The sequence below is a fragment of the Phalangium opilio genome, unplaced genomic scaffold (genome assembly GCF_054372755.1).
Source record: "Phalangium opilio isolate 3A_F unplaced genomic scaffold, DU_Popi_V2 ptg000100l_1, whole genome shotgun sequence".
Classification (NCBI taxonomy): domain Eukaryota; kingdom Metazoa; phylum Arthropoda; class Arachnida; order Opiliones; family Phalangiidae; genus Phalangium; species Phalangium opilio.
Window position 1 is genome coordinate 583128 of NW_028324203.1, and position 21826 is coordinate 604953.

Here is a 21826-nt window from a genome sequence, read left to right on the forward strand (position 1 = left end):
AGCCATGCTCAACTCATAGGACTAACCTGTATTTAGTTGCATTTAAATGTCACTAAAATACTTCTTGAAAAACTCGGGTCCGTCCGGGATTTGAACCCGGGACCACTCGCACCCAAAGCGAGTATCATACCCCTAGACCAACGGACCATGCGTATCAGAGAAATGCTCAACTCGTAGGTCTAACCTGTAGCCAATGTCATTTAAATAGTCACTAAATTACTTCATCAAAAACTCGGGTTCGTCCGGGATTTGAACCCGGGACCAGTAGCACCCTAAGCGTGTATCACACCCCTAGACCAACGGACCATGTGTGTCAGAGACATGCTCAACTCATAGGCCTAACCTGTAGATAGTTGAATTTAAATAGTCACTAAGTTACTTCTTCAAAAACTCGGGTCCGTTCGGGATTTGAACTCGGGACCACTCGCACCCAAAGCGAGTATCAAACCGCTAGACCAACGGATCATGCGTATCATAAACATTCTCAATACATAGGCCTTACCTGTAGTTAGTTGCATTTAAATAGTCACTAAATTACTTCTTCAAAAACTCGGGTCCGTCCGTGATTAGAACCCGGGACCACTCGCACCCTAAGCGAGTATCATACCCCTAGACCAGCGGACCATGCGTATCAGAGCCATGCTCAACTCATAGACCTAACCTGTATTTAGTTGCATTTAAATGTCACTAAAATTCTTCTGGAAAAACTCGGGTCCGTCTGGGATTTGAACCCGGGACCACTAGCACCCTAAGCGAGTATCACACCCCTAGACCAACGGACCATGTGTGTCAGAGACATGCTCAACTCATAGGCCTAACCTGTAGATAGTTGAATTTAAATAGTCACTAAGTTACTTCTTCAAAAACTCGGGTCCGTCCGGGATTTGAACCCGCGACCACTCGCACCCAAAGCGAGTATCATACCCCTAGACCAACGGACCATGCGTATCAGAGACATGCTCAACTCATATGCCTAACCTGTAGTTAGTTGCATTTAAATAGTCACTGAATTACTTCTTCAAAAACTCGGTCCGTCCGGGATTTGAACCCGGAACCACTCGCACCCTAAGCGAGTATCATACCCCTAGACCAACGGACCATGCGTATCAGAGCCATGCTCAACTCATAGAACTAACCTGTATTTAGTTGCATTTAAATGTCACTAAAATACTTCTTGAGAAACTCGGGTCCGTCCGGGATTTGAACCTGGGACCACTCGCACCCAAAGCGAGTATCATACCCCTAGACCAACGGACCATGCGTATCAGAGACATGCTCAACTCATAGGCCTAACTTGTAGCTAGTTGCATTTAAATAGTCACTAAATTACTTCTTCAAAAACTCGGGTCCGTCCAGGATTTGAACCCGCGACCACTCGCACCCTACGCGAGTATCATACCCCTAGACCAACGGACCATGCGTATCAGAGCCATGCTCAACTCATAGGACTAACCTGTATTTAGTTGCATTTAAATGTCACTAAAATACTTCTTGAAAAACTCGGGTCCGTCCGGGATTTGAACCCGGGACCACTCGCACCCAAAGCGAGTACCAAACCCCTAGAGCAACGGATAATGCGTATTATAAACATGCTCAATACATAGGCCTAACCTGTAGTTAGTTGCATTTAAATAGTCACTAAATTACTTCTTCAAAAACTCGGGTCCGTCCAGGATTTGAACCCGGGACCACTCGCACCCTACGCGAGTATCATACCCCTAGACCAACGGACCATGCGTATCAGAGCCATGCTCAACTCATAGGACTAACCTGTATTTAGTTGCATTTAAATGTCACTTAAATACTTCTTGAAAAACTCGGGTCCGTCCGGGATTTGAACCCGGGACCACTCGCACCCAAAGCGAGTACCTAACCCCTAGAGCAACGGATCATGCGTATTATAAACATGCTCAATACATAGGCCTAACCTGTAGTTAGTTGCATTTAAATAGTCACTAAATTACTTCTTGAAAAACTCGGGTCCGACCGGGATTTGAACCCAGGACCACTCGCACCCAAAGCGAGTATCATACCCCTAGACCAACAGACCATGCGTAACAGAGACATGCTCAACTCATAGGCCTAACCTGTAGCCAATGTCATTTAAATAGTCACTAAATTACTTCTTCAAAAACTCGGGTCCGTCCGGGATTTGAACCCGGGACCACTTGCACCCAAAGCGAGAATCATACCCCTAGACCATCGGACCATGCGTATCAGATACATGCTCAACTCATAGGCCTAACCTGTAGCTAGTTGCATTTAAATAGTCACTAAATTACTTCTTCAAAAACTCGGGTCCGTCCGGGATTTGAACCCGGGACCACTCGCACCCTAAGCAAGTATCATACCCCTAGACCAACGGACCATGCGTATCAGAGCCATGCTCAACTCATAGGACTAACCTGTATTTAGTTGCATTTAAATGTCACTAAAATACTTCTTGAAAAACTCGGGTCCGTCCAGGATTTGAACCCGGGACCACTCGCACCCAAAGCGAGTATCATACCCCTAGACCAACGGACCATGTGTATCAGAGACATGCTCAACTCGTAGGCCTAACCTGTAGCCAATGTCATTTAAATAGTCACTAAATTACTTCATCAAAAACACGGGTCCGTCCGGGATTTGAACCCGGGACCAGTAGCACCCTAAGCGTGTATCACACCCCTAGACCAACGGACCATGTGTGTCAGAGACATGCTCAACTCATAGGCCTAACCTGTAGATAGTTGAATTTAAATAGTCACAAAGTTACTTCTTCAAAAACTCGGGTCCGTTCGGGATTTGAACTCGGGACCACTCGCACCCTAAGCGAGTATCAAACCCCTAGACCAACGGATCATGCGTATCATAAACATTCTCAATACATAGGCCTTACCTGTAGTTAGTTGCATTTAAATAGTCACTAAATTACTTCTTCAAAAACTCGGGTCCGTCCGTGATTAGAACCCGGGACCACTCGCACCCTAAGCGAGTATCATACCCCTAGACCAGCGGACCATGCGTATCAGAGCCATGCTCAACTCATAGACCTAACCTGTATTTAGTTGCATTTAAATGTCACTAAAATTCTTCTGGAAAAACTCGGGTCCGTCTGGGATTTGAACCCGGGACCACTAGCACCCTAAGCGAGTATCACACCCCTAGACCAACGGACCATGTGTGTCAGAGACATGCTCAACTCATAGGCCTAACCTGTAGATAGTTGAATTTAAATAGTCACTAAGTTACTTCTTCAAAAACTCGGGTCCGTCCGGGACTTGAACCCGCGACCACTCGCACCCAAAGCGAGTATCATACCCCTAGACTAACGGACCATGCGTATCAGAGACATGCTCAACTCATATGCCTAACCTGTAGTTAGTTGCATTTAAATAGTCACTGAATTACTTCTTCAAAAACTCGGGTCCGTCCGGGATTTGAACCCGGAACCACTCGCACCCTAAGCGAGTATCATACCCCTAGACCAACGGACCATGCGTATCAGAGCCATGCTCAACTCATAGAACTAACCTGTATTTAGTTGCATTTAAATGTCACTAAAATACTTCTTGAAAAACTCGGGTCCGTCCGGGATTTGAACCCGGGACCACTCGCACCCAAAGCGAGTATCATACCCCTAGACCAACGGACCATGCGTATCAGAGACATGCTCAACTCGTAGGCCTAACCTGTAGCCAATGTCATTTAAATAGTCACTAAATTACTTCATCAAAAACTCGGGTCCGTCCGGGATTTGAACCCGGGACCAGTAGCACCCTAAGCGTGTATCACACCCCTAGACCAACGGACCATGTGTGTCAGAGACATGCTCAACTCATAGGCCTAACCTGTAGATAGTTGAATTTAAATAGTCACTAAGTTACTTCTTCAAAAACTCGGGTCCGTTCGGGATTTGAACTCGGGACCACTCGCACCCAAAGCGAGTATCAAACCCCTAGACCAACGGATCATGCGTATCATAAACATTCTCAATACATAGGCCTTACCTGTAGTTAGTTGCATTTAAATAGTCACTAAATTACTTCTTCAAAAACTCGGGTCCGTCCGTGATTAGAACCCGGGACCACTCGCACCCTAAGCGAGTATCATACCCCTAGACCAGCGGACCATGCGTATCAGAGCCATGCTCAACTCATAGACCTAACCTGTATTTAGTTGCATTTAAATGTCACTAAAATTCTTCTGGAAAAACTCGGGTCCGTCTGGGATTTGAACCCGGGACCACTAGCACCCTAAGCGAGTATCACACCCCTAGACCAACGGACCATGTGTGTCAGAGACATGCTCAACTCATAGTCCTAACCTGTAGATAGTTGAATTTAAATAGTCACTAAGTTACTTCTTCAAAAACTCGGGTCCGTCCGGGACTTGAACCCGCGACCACTCGCACCCAAAGCGAGTATCATACCCCTAGACCAACGGACCATGCGTATCAGAGACATGCTCAACTCATATGCCTAACCTGTAGTTAGTTGCATTTAAATAGTCACTGAATTACTTCTTCAAAAACTCGGGTCCGTCCGGGATTTGAACCCGGAACCACTCGCACCCTAAGCGAGTATCATACCCCTAGACCAACGGACCATGCGTATCAGAGCCATGCTCAACTCATAGAACTAACCTGTATTTAGTTGCATTTAAATGTCACTAAAATACTTCTTGAGAAACTCGGGTCCGTCCGGGATTTGAACCTGGGACCACTCGCACCCAAAGCGAGTATCATACCCCTAGACCAACGGACCATGCGTATCAGAGACATGCTCAACTCATAGGCCTAACTTGTAGCTAGTTGCATTTAAATAGTCACTAAATTACTTCTTCAAAAACTCGGGTCCTTCCAGGATTTGAACCCGGGACCACTCGCACCCTACGCGAGTATCATACCCCTAGACCAACGGACCATGCGTATCAGAGCCATGCTCAACTCATAGGACTAACCTGTATTTAGTTGCATTTAAATGTCACTAAAATACTTCTTGAAAAACTCGGGTCCGTCAGGGATTTGAACCCGGGACCACTCGCACCCAAAGCGAGTACCAAACCCCTAGAGCAACGGATCATGCGTATTATAAACATGCTCAATACATAGGCCTAACCTGTAGTTAGTTGCATTTAAATAGTCACTAAATTACTTCTTCAAAAACTCGGGTCCGACCGGGATTTGAACCCAGGACCACTCGCACCCAAAGCGAGTATCATACCCCTAGACCAACGGACCATGCGTAACAGAGACATGCTCAACTCATAGGCCTAACCTGTAGCCAATGTCATTTAAATAGTCACTAAATTACTTCTTCAAAAACTCGGGTCCGTCCGGGATTTGAACCCGGGACCACTTGCACCCAAAGCGAGTATCATACCCCTAGACCATCGGACCATGCGTATCAGATACATGCTCAACTCATAGGCCTAACCTGTAGCTAGTTGCATTTAAATAGTCACTAAATTACTTCTTCAAAAACTCGGGTCCGTCCGGGATTTGAACCCGGGACCACTCGAACCCAAAGCGAGTATCATACCCCTAGACCAACGGACCATGCGTATCAGAGACATGCTCAACTCATAGGCCTAACCTGTAGTTAGTTGCATTTAAATAGTCACTAAATTACTTCTTCAAAAACTCAGGTCCGTCCGGGATTTGAACCCGGGACCACTCGCACCCTAAGCAAGTATCATACCCCTAGACCAACGGACCATGCGTATCAGAGCCATGCTCAACTCATAGGACTAACCTGTATTTAGTTGCATTTAAATGTCACTAAAATACTTCTTGAAAAACTCGTGTCCGTCCGGGATTTGAACCCGGGACCACTCGCACCCAAAGCGAGTATCATACCCCTAGACCAACGGACCATGCGTATCAGAGCCATGCTCAACTCATAGGACTAACCTGTATTTAGTTGCATTTAAATGTCACTAAAATACTTCTTGAAAAACTCGGGCCCGTCCGGGATTTGAACCCGGGACCACTCGCACCCAAAGCGAGTATCATACCCCTAGACAAACGGACCATGCGTCTCAGAGACATGCTCAACTCATAGGCCTAACATGTAGCTAGTTGCATTTAAATAGTCACTAAATTACTTCTTCAAAAACTCGGGTCCGTCCAGGATTTGAACCCGGGACCACTCGCACCCTACGCGAGTTTCATAACCCTAGACCAACGGACCATGCGTATCAGAGCCATGCTCAACTCATAGGACTAACCTGTATTTAGTTGCATTTAAATGTCACTTAAATACTTCTTGAAAAACTCGGGTCCGTCCGGGATTTGAACCCGGGACCACTCGCACCCAAAGCGAGTACCTAACCCCTAGAGCAACGGATCATGCGTATTATAAACATGCTCAATACATACGCCTAACCTGTAGTTAGTTGCATTTAAATAGTCACTAAATTACTTCTTCAAAAACTCGGGTCCGACCGGGATTTGAACCCAGGACCACTCGCACCCAAAGCGAGTATCATACCCCTAGACCAACGGACCATGCGTAACAGAGACATGCTCAACTCATAGGCCTAACCTGTAGCCAATGTCATTTAAATAGTCACTAAATTACTTCTTCAAAAACTCGGGTCCGTCCGGGATTTGAACCCGGGACCACTTGCACCCAAAGCGAGTATCATACCCCTAGACCATCGGACCATGCGTATCAGATACATGCTCAACTCATAGGCCTAACCTGTAGCTAGTTGCATTTAAATAGTCACTAAATTACTTCTTCAAAAACTCGGGTCCGTCCGGGATTTGAACCCGGGACCACTCGAACCCAAAGCGAGTATCATACCCCTAGACCAACGGACCATGCGTATCAGAGACATGCTCAACTCATAGGCCTAACCTGTAGTTAGTTGCATTTAAATAGTCACTAAATTACTTCTTCAAAAACTCAGGTCCGTCCGGGATTTGAACCCGGGACCACTCGCACCCTAAGCAAGTATCATACCCCTAGACCAACGGACCATGCGTATCAGAGCCATGCTCAACTCATAGGACTAACCTGTATTTAGTTGCATTTAAATGTCACTAAAATACTTCTTGAAAAACTCGTGTCCGTCCGGGATTTGAACCCGGGACCACTCGCACCCAAAGCGAGTATCATACCCCTAGACCAACGGACCATGCGTATCAGAGACATGCTCAACTCGTAGGCCTAACCTGTAGCCAATGTCATTTAAATAGTCACTAAATTACTTCATCAAAAACTCGGGTCCGTCCGGGATTTGAACCCGGGACCAGTAGCACCCTAAGCGTGTATCACACCCCTAGACCAACGGACCATGTGTGTCAGAGACATGCTCAACTCATAGGCCTAACCTGTAGATAGTTGAATTTAAATAGTCACTAAGTTACTTCTTCAAAAACTCGGGTCCGTTCGGGATTTGAACTCGGGACCACTCGCACCCAAAGCGAGTATCAAACCCCTAGACCAACGGATCATGCGTATCATAAACATTCTCAATACATAGGCCTTACCTGTAGTTAGTTGCATTTAAATAGTCACTAAATTACTTCTTCAAAAACTCGGGTCCGTCCGTGATTAGAACCCGGGACCACTCGCACCCTAAGCGAGTATCATACCCCTAGACCAGCGGACCATGCGTATCAGAGCCATGCTCAACTCATAGACCTAACCTGTATTTAGTTGCATTTAAATGTCACTAAAATACTTCTTGAAAAACTCGGGTCCGTCCGGGATTTGAACCCGGGACCACTCGCACCCAAAGCGAGTACCAAACCCCTAGAGCAACGGATCATGCGTATTATAAACATGCTCAATACATAGGCCTAACCTGTAGTTAGTTGCATTTAAATAGTCACTAAATTACTTCTTCAAAAACTCGGGTCCGACCGGGATTTGAACCCACGACCACTCGCACCCAAAGCGAGTATCATACCCCTAGACCAACGGACCATGCGTAACAGAGACATGCTCAACTCATAGGCCTAACCTGTAGCCAATGTCATTTAAATAGTCACTAAATTACTTCTTCAAAAACTCGGGTCCGTCCGGGATTTGAACCCGGGACCACTCGCACCCAAAGCGAGTATCATACCCCTAGACCATCGGACCATGCGTATCAGATACATGCTCAACTCATAGGCCTAACCTGTAGCTAGTTGCATTTAAATAGTCACTAAATTACTTCTTCAAAAACTCGGGTCCGTCCGGGATTTGAACCCGGGACCACTCGCACCCAAAGCGAGTATCATACCCCTAGACCAACGGACCATGCGTATCAGAGTCATGCTCAACTCATAGGACTAACCTGTATTTAGTTGCATTTAAATATCCCTAAAATACTTCTTGAAAAACTCGGGTCCGTCCGGGATTTGAACCCGGGACCAGTAGCACCCTAAGCGTGTATCACACCCCTAGACCAACGGACCATGCGTGTCAGAGACATGCTCAACTCGTAGGCCTAACCTGTAGGCAATGTCATTTAAATAGTCACTAAATTACTTCATCAAAAACTCGGGTCCGTCCGGGATTTGAACCCGGGACCAGTAGCACCCTAAGCGTGTATCACCCTAAGCGTGTATCACACCCCTAGACCAACGGACCATGCGTATCAGATTCATGCTCAACTCATAGGCCTAACCTGTAGCTAGTTGCATTTAAATAGTCACTAAATTACTTCTTCAAAAACTCGGGTCCGTCCGGGATTTGAACCCGGGACCACTCGCACCCAAAGCGAGTATCATACCCCTAGACCAACGGACCATGCGTATCAGAGACATGCTCAACTCATAGGCCTAACCTGTAGTTAGTTGCATTTAAATAGTCACTAAATTACTTCTTCAAAAACTCAGGTCCGTCCGGGATTTGAACCCGGGACCACTCGCACCCTAAGCAAGTATCATACCCCTAGACCAACGGACCATGCGTATCAGAGCCATGCTCAACTCATAGGACTAACCTGTATTTAGTTGCATTTAAATATCACTAAAATACTTCTTGAAAAACTCGGGTCCGTCCGGGATTTGAACCCGGGACCACTCGCACCCAAAGCGAGTATCATACCCCTAGACCAACGGACCATGCGTATCAGAGCCATGCTCAACTCATAGGACTAACCTGTATTTAGTTGCATTTAAATGTCACTAAAATACTTCTTGAAAAACTCGGGTCCGTCCGGGATTTGAACCCGGGACCTCTCGCATCCAAACGAGTATCATACCCCTAGACAAACGGACCATGCGTCTCAGAGACATGCTCAACTCATAGGCCTAACATGTAGCTAGTTGCATTTAAATAGTCACTAAATTACTTCTTCAAAAACTCGGGGCCGTCCAGGATTTGAACCCGGGACCACTCGCACCCTACGCGAGTATCATAACCCTAGACCAACGGACCATGCGTATCAGAGCCATGCTCAACTCATAGGACTAACCTGTATATAGTTGAATTTAAATAGTCACTAAGGTTCTTCTTCAAAAACTCGGGTCCGTTCGGGATTTGAACTCGGGACCACTCGCACCCAAAGCGAGTATCAAACCGCTAGACCAACGCATCATGCGTATCATAAACATTCTCAATACATAGGCCTTACCTGTAGTTAGTTGCATTTAAATAGTCACTAAATTACTTCTTCAAAAACTCGGGTCCGTCCGTGATTAGAACCCGGGACCACTCGCACCCTAAGCGAGTATCATACCCCTAGACCAGCGGACCATGCGTATCAGAGCCATGCTCAACTCATAGACCTAACCTGTATTTAGTTGCATTTAAATGTCACTAAAATTCTTCTGGAAAAACTCGGGTCCGTCTGGGATTTGAACCCGGGACCACTAGCACCCTAAGCGAGTATCACACCCCTAGACCAACGGACCATGTGTGTCAGAGACATGCTCAACTCATAGGCCTAACCTGTAGATAGTTGAATTTAAATAGTCACTAAGTTACTTCTTCAAAAACTCGGGTCCGTCCGGGATTTGAACCCGGGACCACTCGCACCCAAAGCGAGTACCAAACCCCTAGAGCAACGGATCATGCGTATTATAAACATGCTCAATACATAGGCCTAACCTGTAGTTAGTTGCATTTAAATAGTCACTAAATTACTTCTTCAAAAACTCGGGTCCGACCGGGATTTGAACCCACGACCACTCGCACCGAAAGCGAGTATCATACCCCTAGACCAACGGACCATGCGTAACAGAGACATGCTCAACTCATAGGCCTAACCTGTAGCCAATGTCATTTAAATAGTCACTAAATTACTTCTTCAAAAACTCGGGTCCGTCCGGGATTTGAACCCGGGACCACTCGCACCCAAAGCGAGTATCATACCCCTAGACCATCGGACCATGCGTATCAGATACATGCTCAACTCATAGGCCTAACCTGTAGCTAGTTGCATTTAAATAGTCACTAAATTACTTCTTCAAAAACTCGGGTCCGTCCGGGATTTGAACCCGGGACCACTCGCACCCTAAGCGAGTATCATACCCCTAGACCAACGGACCATGCGTATCAGAGCCATGCTCAACTCATAGGACTAACCTGTATTTAGTTGCATTTAAATATCCCTAAAATACTTCTTGAAAAACTCGGGTCCGTCCGGGATTTGAACCCGGGACCAGTAGCACCCTAAGCGTGTATCACACCCCTAGACCAACGGACCATGCGTGTCAGAGACATGCTCAACTCGTAGGCCTAACCTGTAGGCAATGTCATTTAAATAGTCACTAAATTACTTCATCAAAAACTCGGGTCCGTCCGGGATTTGAACCCGGGACCAGTAGCACCCTAAGCGTGTATCACCCTAAGCGTGTATCACACCCCTAGACCAACGGACCATGTGTGTCAGAGACATGCTCAACTCATACGCCTAACCTGTAGATAGTTGAATTTAAATAGTCACTAAGTTACTTCTTCAAAAACTCGGGTCCGTTCGGGATTTGAACTCGGAACCACTCGCACCCAAAGCGAGTATCAAACCCCTAGACCAACGGATCATGCGTATCATAAACATTCTCAATACATAGGCCTTACCTGTAGTTAGTTGCATTTAAATAGTCACTAAATTACTTCTTCAAAAACTCGGGTCCGTCCGTGATTAGAACCCGGGACCACTCGCACCCTAAGCGAGTATCATACCGCTAGACCAGCGGACCATGCGTATCAGAGCCATGCTCAACTCATAGACCTAACCTGTATTTAGTTGCATTTAAATGTCACTAAAATTCTTCTGGAAAAACTCGGGTCCGTCTGGGATTTGAACCCGGGACCACTAGCACCCTAAGCGAGTATCACACCCCTAGACCAACGGACCATGTGTGTCAGAGACATGCTCAACTCATAGCCCTAACCTGTAGATAGTTGAATTTAAATAGTCACTAAGTTACTTCTTCAAAAACTCGGGTCCGTCCGGGATTTGAACCCGCGACCACTCGCACCCAAAGCGAGTATCATACCCCTAGACCAACGGACCATGGGTATCAGAGACATGCTCAACTCATATGCCTAACCTGTAGTTAGTTGCATTTAAATAGTCACTAAATTACTTCTTCAAAAACTTGGGTCCGTCCAGGATTTGAACCCGGGACCACTCGCACCCTACGCGAGTATCATAACCCTAGACCAACGGACCATGCGTATCAGAGCCATGCTCAACTCATAGGACTAACCTGTATTTAGTTGCATTTAAATGTCACTAAAATACTTCTTGAAAAACTCGGGTCCGTCCGGGATTTGAACCCGGGACCACTCGCACCCAAAGCGAGTACCTAACCCCTAGAGCAACGGATCATGCGTATTATAAACATGCTCAATACATAGGCCTAACCTGTAGTTAGTTGCATTTAAATAGTCACTAAATTACTTCTTCAAAAACTCGGGTCCGACCGGGATTTGAACCCAGGACCACTCGCACCCAAAGCGAGTATCATACCATTAGACCAACGGACCATGCGTAACAGAGACATGCTCAACTCATAGGCCTAACCTGTAGCCAATGTCATTTAAATAGTCACTAAATTACTTCTTCAAAAACTCGGGTCCGTCCGGGATTTGAACCCGGGACCACTCGCACCCAAAGCGAGTATCATACCCCTAGACCATCGGACCATGCGTATCAGATACATGCTCAACTCATAGGCCTATTATTATTATTGTTGATGAGGAGGGTACGCGCCCTAGCACCGATGCCAAAGGCATATTGTGCATCCTCGTGATCAGGCCTTGAATAGGCCTGTAGCTGCAGCGTAGCGAAGAATTCGCTCCACCGTGAGAGAGGAGACCCTCGAGGGTTCCAGGGTGTGTGAATCAAAATATTCTAATCTAAGCGAGGCGAAGTAGTCGCACTCGCAAAGTACGTGAGCGGATGTTTCTTCCTTCTCCTGACACGACTTACAGAGAGGGTCGTCGGCAAAACCCATCAGATGGAGGTGCCTATTAAGCCGACAATGCCCGGTCAAAAGACCGGTGGCCAGCCTAATATCCCATCTGCCGAGCGAAATTAGGTCCCTAGCACGAGACCTGCAGGGATCATCGACAAGCAGTCTGTCTCTGGCCCTCCATGCTGTGCCAGAGCTGGTTTTGTATGACAGTCAACCTGTCATGCAGACACCGTTTGACGTGCCTGTAGGGGATGGGGACGGCCGGCTCCGGAGGAATACGGTGCTGGGCCGTAGGTGGGGGGGGGGGTACAAAGGCAGCGCTATAGGTATGCGGGGTTTCCACTCCATTCCTCTCTCTTTCCTTCGAGATTGTAGGCAGAGTAATGAATATGAAACAGCAAGCTATTTTATATCGTTAACCGTGCGAACGTATTGAAAATATTAAGTTAATAATAAGTGTTGTATAATTACTTTAACCGAAGCTCTAACATGGCCCAAAATATGTCTATGGTAGAGTCACGTATAGACGGGTTGTTGCGTTAATCCGTTACTCATAGTGGGTGTGCTACCACGAAGCTAGGGGGGAAAAACTGTGACGTCAACATTGGGTCCCGAATTTGTATTGCCCAAGCTGACGATGTCTCGCGACTGCCAATATGGTCGCCTGAAAATAAGCTAAGAGATAAGAGCGTGTGACGTCACTACAAAGTTCGTGGTAACACCGTGGATAAAAAACGCGCGTGAGGTTGAAATTTGTTTTCACTCTACAGGATAGGCAACTCCCTATCTCTGGCGACGGCTTATTCCGTATATACTCTGGTAAAAACATCGGTTGTCAGCACGCGCATATATATTTTTCTCTATGGAACGTAGCCTCGTACGTGCCGTCAAGAGACAAAAAACTTGAGGATCTTCGGGATTTAAAATAACCGCTAGTTTTTTTTTTAGCTCGAGTGCCCGGACCTCTAGGCCTTAGTTTCAAATACGCGTAGTAGGCTGTAGGTAATTTCACGCGTATTTGAAACTAAGGCCCAGAGGTCCGTGCACTCGAGCTAAAAAAACTGGCTGGTCCGGAAGATCCTGAAGTTTTTTATCTCTTGTCAGCACGCGCGATACTAGATTACGTAAAAACCTAGCTTCGCGCGTGCTGACAACCGGGAAAAAAGGTGTCGTTCGAGATAGGGAGTTGCCGATCCTATATCGTGAAAACAAATTTCCTCACGCGCGTTCTTTATCCGTGGTAACACGCTATAGTGACTAGAGTGGTATATAGACCGAGTGAGGAAAGGTAAAGCCCCGCCCATTTTGATATATATCATTCATGCGTTTTACAATAGCTTCGCACATGCATTTAATAACTTCGGCTTGATCATTTAAAAGCTTGAAGTGAAATCTCATATAACTAAATTTCTCGTTCAGTTTCCCTGCCTCGGCCTTTGTTAGAGTGAAGACGCTACTATCCTCGAATACTATATTCCCCTCCATAACGGTTATTTTTATTTTCAAGTTCAAGTGACGATAATTACCCCAGTCGCCAGTTTCCATAGCTGAATATATCTCCGTCCACTCCTCCATAAATTCCTTCAAAACGTCTTCCGAGATGGTGAGAATAGTTCCGTCCTTTTTTGTCAAAAGTAGGCTTGGCTAGTATGCATTCACCCCGAAATCGGCAGAGCATTCATCCCCTAGTCTAACGCGGGCGTTTACGCGGTAATCTAAAACACGATCTCCGGCATTGGTGGACATTCTTGCTACAAGTCTTTACTGTTTAAAAGGTTACAACCGAATGATCTTTATTGCGAGATTTTCTTGATAGCGGGGTTGATATTTAGCCTGAGGGTATATTGGATCTTTTTTAATTGTCCTTAATTGGCCACCGACCAGGTGGTTTAGGACCTTAAAAGGGGGCGTGTTTAAACCATTTGCATTGTTATCAATGGAATCTGTATTTAGAGTGATTTATGACTAGCCCAAACGTCTTAAGACATTCCATCGGCTTTTTATTTATTCGTAACCACGCTCAGTTTATTGCTTTGTTAGTTGGTGACTCTTCCTACCACGAAACATTTAATTGATTCAAGGTGTTTGCCCCGAAGGCATTATCGTGACAAGTCTCTACATGTTTAAGATATTTTTGTTGCGTTATCCGAAATTGAGGTAATATTTTTACAATACCAAAATGCAAATTCAACTAGAAATACAGTTACGAGGATAAAAGTAACTGCCACTATTTTCCCTGGCTTTGAAAGAGCTTCGCGAATTAACGTCTGCTTAGTAACAGCATCCATTTTAATCTAAACTAATACTAAATTTCATACTAATAATACTTAACTACAAGGGATTTATATAAAATACATTCAAAAGTTATGCTGACTACTTCTAAAATACACATGAATATTGATTAAAATACTGGAATTTATATAATACTACCTAAAAAACACCAATTTTACCATGCACAAGTGGCTTATTAGAAACTAATACTGACTTTCATACGAGTAATACTAAACTACAAGGGATTTATATAAAATACATGCAAAAGTTAAAGCTGACTACTACTAAAATACACATGAATATTGATTAAAATACTGGCATTTATATAATACTACCTAAAAAACACCAATTTTTCCATGCACAAGTGGCTTAGGGATTTATATAAAATACATGCAAACGTTATAGCTGAATACTGTCTAAAATACACATGAACTACCTAAAAAACACCAATTTTACCATGCACAAGTGGCTTATTAGAAACTAATACTGACTTTCATACGAGTAATACTAAACTACAAGGGATTTATATAAAATACATGCAAACGTTATAGCTGAATACTGTCTAAAATACACATGAACTACCTAAAAAACACCAATTTTACCATGCACAAGTGGCTTATTAGAAACTAATACTGACTTTCATACGAGTAATACTAAACTACAAGGGATTTATATAAAATACATGCAAACGTTATAGCTGAATACTGTCTAAAATACACATAAACTACCTAAAAACACCAATTTTACCATGCACAAGTGGCCTATTAGAAATAATTACTGAACTTCATTCGAATAATACTAAAGTACACATGAATATCGACTAAAATACAAACATTGTTATGATGCAAAGTAAAAGATACCATTTTTTTATGAAGCAAAATATGATTTGCATCAACTATGATGCTTCCACAATTCTATTTCATCTCGAAAGTCACTGCTGTAGCTGATTTAAATCTCTGGTGAACCATCTGTCCACTCGTAACAAGAGCACAAGTCCTTAATGCGGTATTTAAACTCACCGCACAGAGTACAAAGGTTTCGCTCGTCAAGAAGATGTTTTAGCTCTTTATGAGTCGACATACGGATAAGATTTTTAGATTGAACTAAAACACAACGTCTAAAGTGCGCACAGTCAAGTGATGTGCACAAATAATTTAATTGGTCGCAGTCAGGCACGTCTTTTAAAGTCCCATCACAATGAGGGCAGTGTAGATGACCCGTACGTGGCATGGGGACATACTCTAGTTTTTTGAGGTTTTCATGAACATTTTCGGCCATACCGAAAGAGATGTGGTCAGATGAATGAAATATACCGGAATATTACTTATTATGCTAAAAAACTTACCGATCTTAACATTTCCGAGTAAAGTATACACGAATATGGCTAGACTGTCTCATATGTTTTCTATTTAGCACATTTTAAGGGACATTTTTACCAAAACAAGAATTACATATTCCGTAAGGTGCATCGGAGGAAACACGTGATTTCTTACTAGCTTTGTCACCAACCTTTCTCTCCAGAGTTCGGAAGTGAAATGGCTCTCTATAGTTTACAAAATCCCCTTTTGGCCACCCAGGTTTGTGTTATATGACATTAAGGGGGAGGAGGGGGTCGAATATGGTTCATAACAAAAGAATTTATCCCAATCTGTTTTTTGCTTATACGTAAACACGTTCAGACGTGTCGTAATGGCTTTTGGGGGCGTGGTCGAGCCAGTTGTATTGTTAGCAATGGAATTTATTTTGTCCTTTCTTTAATTGGACCACCCACCAGGTTTTATTGCATTGAAAAGGGGGGGGCGAGGGTACACCTTTATCCCCATCTGTGTTTTAGTTATACTTAAACATGTCCTTGCGTGTCTTAATGGCTTTGGGAGGGGGGTTGAACCATTTGTAGTGCAAGGTTATCAATGGAATTTATTTTTAGAGTGATTTATTGCTTTATTAATAGGGGCTGGTGATTCATCCTACAAGGGGGTTCAAGCATTAAATTGATTACAGGTGTTTGCCCCGAGGGCATTATTAGGACAAGTCTCAACAAGTTTAAGATGTTTCCGTTGCGTCAACAGAAAGGCAATATATCATTAGACCGAAGCATTGACCTAAACGTACTATATTTATCAAAATTATCGGCAGCGTAATCAAAAATTTGTGGAAAACGTAAAACGGTATTGAAAGAAGCATCATTCACAACGCATTTCGTGTTAGAAATAAAAAACAATCGAAACGTTTTTGATCATTTGGGTTACAATTGACCGACACGAAAACGATAATTCAAAATTCATAAAATCCCATAGGAATACATGGGAAAATGAATAGACCACCGAAACGAAATCAGTCTTTTAGCATACAGTTTACCGACACGAAAAGCGTCATTTGAAAAACATTTCAAATTGTTAAAAACGTGTCGATAAATTTGCACAGCATTTATCAAAATTACTCTATGTTTCACTAAAAAACTTTAAATTTAGCACCGATTAAGAATTTAGGATACATTCCTTAACGGTATATACTCCACCCAAGGGGGGTGGGAGGGGGAAGGAGATCAACAAAGATCTTAAGGGCATAATAAAATGATTGTAAAAATAACTCACTTTGACACGCTGAAGGGTCCGTTACCAATAGGTGCGGGAGGCTGCTACGTTCTCCCATCCCCATTGTATGTTGTGAGTTGTTATGGAGTCAAGTCCACAAAGGTTGACAAGAATACGCAAGATCTTGGAGATCAAACCCCTAAAAACTACTTATTGTACTATTTATTTTATTGATCTTGGAAATACTGCAATTCCTTAATCTCTGGTTTCAGAGTTTGGACGAGATTGTTAGAAGAATGACGTCATCTTACAATCATGTTGAAACGCGCCCGTAAAGAATAACTTAATCCTTTTGTTAAGAAATATTCTTTGTAATCTCTTTTGTATTTTTAAAAAATAAATGTGTCACCTTTTTAATACTGTTTTCTTTTATTTCATATATTAAGTAATGGGGGGGTAAAAGAGAGGGGTTGGAACTATTGGTGATAAATAAATCGAATATTTCTATCATCATATTCATTCATCATCATGAACTCGGAGCTGCAGAGATATCATACTTTTTACTCCTCGCCACAAGATGGAAACTATAAAAAACTTTATGCAGAGCGGGATTTTATTCTTTACATTCCGATGATCTACTACAGTGCTTTGAATGGAACGGCATTTTATTAGCCTGGAAACCCACCGATAATCCTTACGAAGAACATTTGAAACATTTCCCTAAGTGCAACTTTATCAGACGTAGGCACACAAAAAACATACCCTTTAACATAGATGAAACAGAGACGTACACCAAGTCAATAAATAACAAAATCAAGACCGAAGAAAAAAACACCTGAAAAACCCCAAGAAAACACGGAAGAAATTTATCATACCTTTAAAGTTAAAACTACAGATCTCGAAAGATTAGTCTTGGAACTTTACGTTAGAAAACAACTAAACGCTTTGTATATCAAAGAAAAACTTAATGACTTACGTAAGATTTAAAAATAATATTAAAATTTATCATCTTCCTTACGAAGATAGAAGAAATAACTATAGGTTAAATCAAATGCAATTTAAAATGAAAATTGAAAAAATATCCTTATTATTATAATTTATACTTTTAAAGAAAATAAATAACTTTTTACTTTATATCATATTCTTTATTATATAAAAACGTCTTGGTTTGGACCAAGGCCGAAAAATCAAACGATATGTGTGAGGTTTATCAATTGACTGAAGTTCAGATATTGAAATTTTTTTCAAGTTATTTTTATCCACTCAATCCTTAGTCAATATTTAATTCAATCAACTGATTTTACTGTTAATCGATCTAGTCCCTCTAAATTCATTTAAAAAATTACATATCTACGCTTTTTCAAGGAGAATTACATTTTCCGAAAACATTTTATCATGAAATAAAAACATCAAAGAAAAACTTAATGACTTACGTAAGATTTAAAAATAATATTAAAATTTATCATCTTCCTTACGAAGAGAGAGTTCCACAAAGTGATTATTGCCTTTAAGGTGGGCACAGCAGAAATTACACTACTTCAGAAAAAGTTTAAATATTAGATTAAAAAACTCTTAAGGCATGACTCAAACAAAAATATATTAGCACGGTAGAATGTCATTAAGAAAATACACTGTTATAGGTACTATTTTAGGCAAAATTTATATATAATGTAAGAAAACATCATAGAAAAGTTACACTGTAATATATTCTGACATGGATAATAACATTTAAATGAAAGGCTAGTTCTTAAAAAATGTAAGAAAAAATCCCAGAAAGTTACACTATAATATATCCTGACAATTTTAGACAAAATTTATATACAATTTAAGAAAACATCCTAGAAAGTTACACTGTAATATATTCCGACATGGATAATAACATTTAAATGAACGGCTAGTTGTGAAACCCCCAAAAGGCCATAAATCACTTTGTGGAACTCTCTTAGACCAAATTAGAAATAGGAATTGGTTGGGGGATGGGGGGGGGGCAGTTGATGACGTCACGTCGTGATGATCTTGGTGGGAAATTTTAAACGGTGGTGGATTTCTGTACGGCATATTTTAGCGTCCTTGGCGGTAAATGGATGCATTGTCAACGCAAGGTTCCACTCTTAAATTAGGTTTACCTTTGATGTTTGGTCGATAGTGAGTTTCTTCAGCTCTTGCAGCCCCTCCCCATTTTTCAATTCGGAACTTATAGAAGATAATCCCTAGTTCTGTACACCATCTGTATATTATTATCAACATTTTTTTGAATCAATTGCTTTGCCACCAACCAAAGTGAAAATATTATTTTACATCTTCTGTAATTCCACAAATATGCATGGGAAACAAGATGCCGGCCACTGTTAAGGCGTGGACCGGGTTTTACGCACTCTCCTCTTTTTTACCTCTCCGAGTGACGTATGTCACGGAGAGGTATTACACCGGACGTGCGTGTGTGTGTGTCTGTGTGTCTGTGTGTGTGTCTGTCACGCCCCACGTGACCGCGTTCGCAGTTTGCGTATCGGAGCAAACGTGTTCCCAATTTCCGGACTGCATTGACAGTTCACGGAAATTTGGGTTTGTCTCCTCTGGCTATTCTACTTGAGTTCCAACACCACCAGCTTTGGTTTTCGTCCACTCCACATGGACACTAGTCTGTACTTCTAGCTTCCAAGCACAACCATCTTCTGTTCTTCGTCAATTTCACCTTGACACCAGCTTCTATGCACCACCATCTTCTGTTCTTCGTCAATTCCACATTGACACCAGCTTCTATGCACCACCATCTTCTGTTCTCCGTCAATTCCACATTGACACCAGCTTCAATGCACCACCATCTTCAGGTCTTTTGTCCATTCCACATGGACGCCAGTCAGTCCATTCTGGCTTCTTTTCCTTCGTCATCGTTTGGTTTCAAGATATACGCGGCGATCGGCTAGGGTTACGAGAAACGTCTAGCCTCCCAATGGCAGGGCTTCCACCATCGGTTCACGCGAATGCGTTTTTATCTATTATTATAATGGAAACGAATCGTATATATACCCCAAAATTTGAAGAAAGCGGGCAGGAGGGGCACCCTTCACTTTAAACGTCAATATTAGCAAAGTTTCGAAAGATAATAGGAACAACTTTATTTTAAACGATTTAACTATTTTTAAAGTTATTTACTGGCGATTAAAATAATTAATATCATTTATATTTAATTAATTATTTAAGATAAACTTATTTCTACGTACTGACACAAGTGAGAGTTAATATAGAACGAGTAATGAAGATTGCATCTGAATCGAAACACTACACGCATATCAAAGTTAATATAAAGCGAGTAGGATGAAAAGATCTCTTACAAAACGATAACATTTTCTTTTTGCAGAATATTAAATGGAAATACTTAAATATTTTTCGGCATTACGATTCATTTAGTAGTTGTGTAGGTATAAAGCTCTGTTTCATCTCAATATTCCAAGAACATCTTTTGATATTAACATTTCAAATTTGGTATTTACTTTTTAATTCATCTTTACTACATTTATATATAGTGTAAACGTAACTTTTGGCTTCATTAAATAATAAGGATGTTAATACTTTTTCTCTCCATACGTGTTGAAACGACTAGGTCTATGAGATAAGAATTGACCTTGTTTCATGTACTCTTAAAGGAGGTCTTAACGGTTCAGAGTGAGTCGAAAGTTAAATACACATTTAAGTGATAGATATTAGGTCCTCATTAGAATTATTGAGGATACGCAGGGAATTATGAAACGCTTTAGACTTTACAAATGATCATGGCAATATCTCGCCGATTAGAACAATGTATTTCCGGTTTGTCTCATTGGCTGGCGGATCTGTGTTTGGAAAGTAAATTCGTCTCGGCTCGGAGAGGTTTATTTTGGTTTCCCAACTTGTTTTTTCTCAACCTGTCAATATTTGATTGATTGTGTAGGCTTATAATTTTGTAAGCTTAACAAAGGATGCTTTTGTAGGAATAAATTTACTCTACAGATATATGTAGATATGACTTGATACCGTTTTGTAACGTTAAAGTAATATTCACCCGCTTTTGCTAATTTCCTATGTAGATTAACATGGGTTTTTCGTGATTTTTCCCCACCGATAACTTAAAAACTACAGCGAAGATACTTTTCGGAATTGTCTTAAATTAACAATTAAGTATTCAGGGTGTGCTATCAGCCAGTTTGATCAAAACAATTAAGTCTAAGTATGTTAATTTTAGTTAATTACAGAAGTACGGCTTTGACCATCGTGATTGGACATAATAATTAGCTAGATCTCTTGGAAAACTCAGTGTTATTACGTATCTGTAGTGTGGTGGTTATCACGTCCGCTTCACACGCGGAAGGTCCCAGGTTCGAGCCCTGGTAGATACATGTATTGACCATCGTAATTGGACATAAGAATTAGCTAGATCTCTTGGAAAACTCAGTGCTACCACGTATCTATGGTGCAGTGGTTATCACGTCCGCTTCACACGCGGGAGGTCCCAGGTTCAAGCCCTGGTAGATACATGTTTTGACCATCGTGATTGGGCGCTTGAATTAGCTAGATCTCTTGGAAAACTCAGTATTACCACGTATCTATGGTGTAGTGGTTATCACGTCCGCTTCACATACGGAAAGTCCCAGGTTCGAGCCCAGGTAGATACATGTATTAACCATCGTGATTG

General features: G+C 42.4%; 19 non-coding genes across 19 annotated transcripts; 2 read left to right on the forward strand and 17 right to left on the reverse strand.

Annotated features, from left to right (window-relative positions):
• Positions 1-75: 75 nt before the first annotated feature.
• Positions 76-147, reverse strand: TRNAP-UGG (transfer RNA proline (anticodon UGG)). Its single transcript has one exon. It is a non-coding gene; the product is annotated as a tRNA-Pro (tRNA).
• An 880-nt stretch (positions 148-1027) lies between these two features.
• TRNAP-AGG (transfer RNA proline (anticodon AGG)) lies at positions 1028-1099 on the reverse strand. The gene has a single exon. It is a non-coding gene; the product is annotated as a tRNA-Pro (tRNA).
• Positions 1100-1661: 562 nt separating this feature from the next.
• On the reverse strand, positions 1662-1733 carry TRNAP-AGG (transfer RNA proline (anticodon AGG)). Its single transcript has one exon. It is a non-coding gene; the product is annotated as a tRNA-Pro (tRNA).
• A 563-nt stretch (positions 1734-2296) lies between these two features.
• Positions 2297-2368, reverse strand: TRNAP-AGG (transfer RNA proline (anticodon AGG)). The gene has a single exon. It is a non-coding gene; the product is annotated as a tRNA-Pro (tRNA).
• An 86-nt stretch (positions 2369-2454) lies between these two features.
• TRNAP-UGG (transfer RNA proline (anticodon UGG)) lies at positions 2455-2526 on the reverse strand. Its single transcript has one exon. It is a non-coding gene; the product is annotated as a tRNA-Pro (tRNA).
• Positions 2527-3407: 881 nt separating this feature from the next.
• Positions 3408-3479, reverse strand: TRNAP-AGG (transfer RNA proline (anticodon AGG)). The gene has a single exon. It is a non-coding gene; the product is annotated as a tRNA-Pro (tRNA).
• An 86-nt stretch (positions 3480-3565) lies between these two features.
• TRNAP-UGG (transfer RNA proline (anticodon UGG)) lies at positions 3566-3637 on the reverse strand. Its single transcript has one exon. It is a non-coding gene; the product is annotated as a tRNA-Pro (tRNA).
• An 881-nt stretch (positions 3638-4518) lies between these two features.
• On the reverse strand, positions 4519-4590 carry TRNAP-AGG (transfer RNA proline (anticodon AGG)). Its single transcript has one exon. It is a non-coding gene; the product is annotated as a tRNA-Pro (tRNA).
• Positions 4591-5629: 1039 nt separating this feature from the next.
• TRNAP-AGG (transfer RNA proline (anticodon AGG)) lies at positions 5630-5701 on the reverse strand. Its single transcript has one exon. It is a non-coding gene; the product is annotated as a tRNA-Pro (tRNA).
• An 85-nt stretch (positions 5702-5786) lies between these two features.
• Positions 5787-5859, reverse strand: TRNAP-UGG (transfer RNA proline (anticodon UGG)). Its single transcript has one exon. It is a non-coding gene; the product is annotated as a tRNA-Pro (tRNA).
• Positions 5860-6898: 1039 nt separating this feature from the next.
• Positions 6899-6970, reverse strand: TRNAP-AGG (transfer RNA proline (anticodon AGG)). The gene has a single exon. It is a non-coding gene; the product is annotated as a tRNA-Pro (tRNA).
• Positions 6971-7055: 85 nt separating this feature from the next.
• TRNAP-UGG (transfer RNA proline (anticodon UGG)) lies at positions 7056-7128 on the reverse strand. The gene has a single exon. It is a non-coding gene; the product is annotated as a tRNA-Pro (tRNA).
• A 1040-nt stretch (positions 7129-8168) lies between these two features.
• TRNAP-UGG (transfer RNA proline (anticodon UGG)) lies at positions 8169-8240 on the reverse strand. The gene has a single exon. It is a non-coding gene; the product is annotated as a tRNA-Pro (tRNA).
• A 420-nt stretch (positions 8241-8660) lies between these two features.
• TRNAP-UGG (transfer RNA proline (anticodon UGG)) lies at positions 8661-8732 on the reverse strand. Its single transcript has one exon. It is a non-coding gene; the product is annotated as a tRNA-Pro (tRNA).
• An 87-nt stretch (positions 8733-8819) lies between these two features.
• On the reverse strand, positions 8820-8891 carry TRNAP-AGG (transfer RNA proline (anticodon AGG)). Its single transcript has one exon. It is a non-coding gene; the product is annotated as a tRNA-Pro (tRNA).
• An 86-nt stretch (positions 8892-8977) lies between these two features.
• TRNAP-UGG (transfer RNA proline (anticodon UGG)) lies at positions 8978-9049 on the reverse strand. Its single transcript has one exon. It is a non-coding gene; the product is annotated as a tRNA-Pro (tRNA).
• Positions 9050-10405: 1356 nt separating this feature from the next.
• Positions 10406-10477, reverse strand: TRNAP-AGG (transfer RNA proline (anticodon AGG)). The gene has a single exon. It is a non-coding gene; the product is annotated as a tRNA-Pro (tRNA).
• Positions 10478-21457: 10980 nt separating this feature from the next.
• On the forward strand, positions 21458-21530 carry TRNAV-CAC (transfer RNA valine (anticodon CAC)). Its single transcript has one exon. It is a non-coding gene; the product is annotated as a tRNA-Val (tRNA).
• A 65-nt stretch (positions 21531-21595) lies between these two features.
• On the forward strand, positions 21596-21668 carry TRNAV-CAC (transfer RNA valine (anticodon CAC)). Its single transcript has one exon. It is a non-coding gene; the product is annotated as a tRNA-Val (tRNA).
• Positions 21669-21826: the final 158 nt, after the last annotated feature.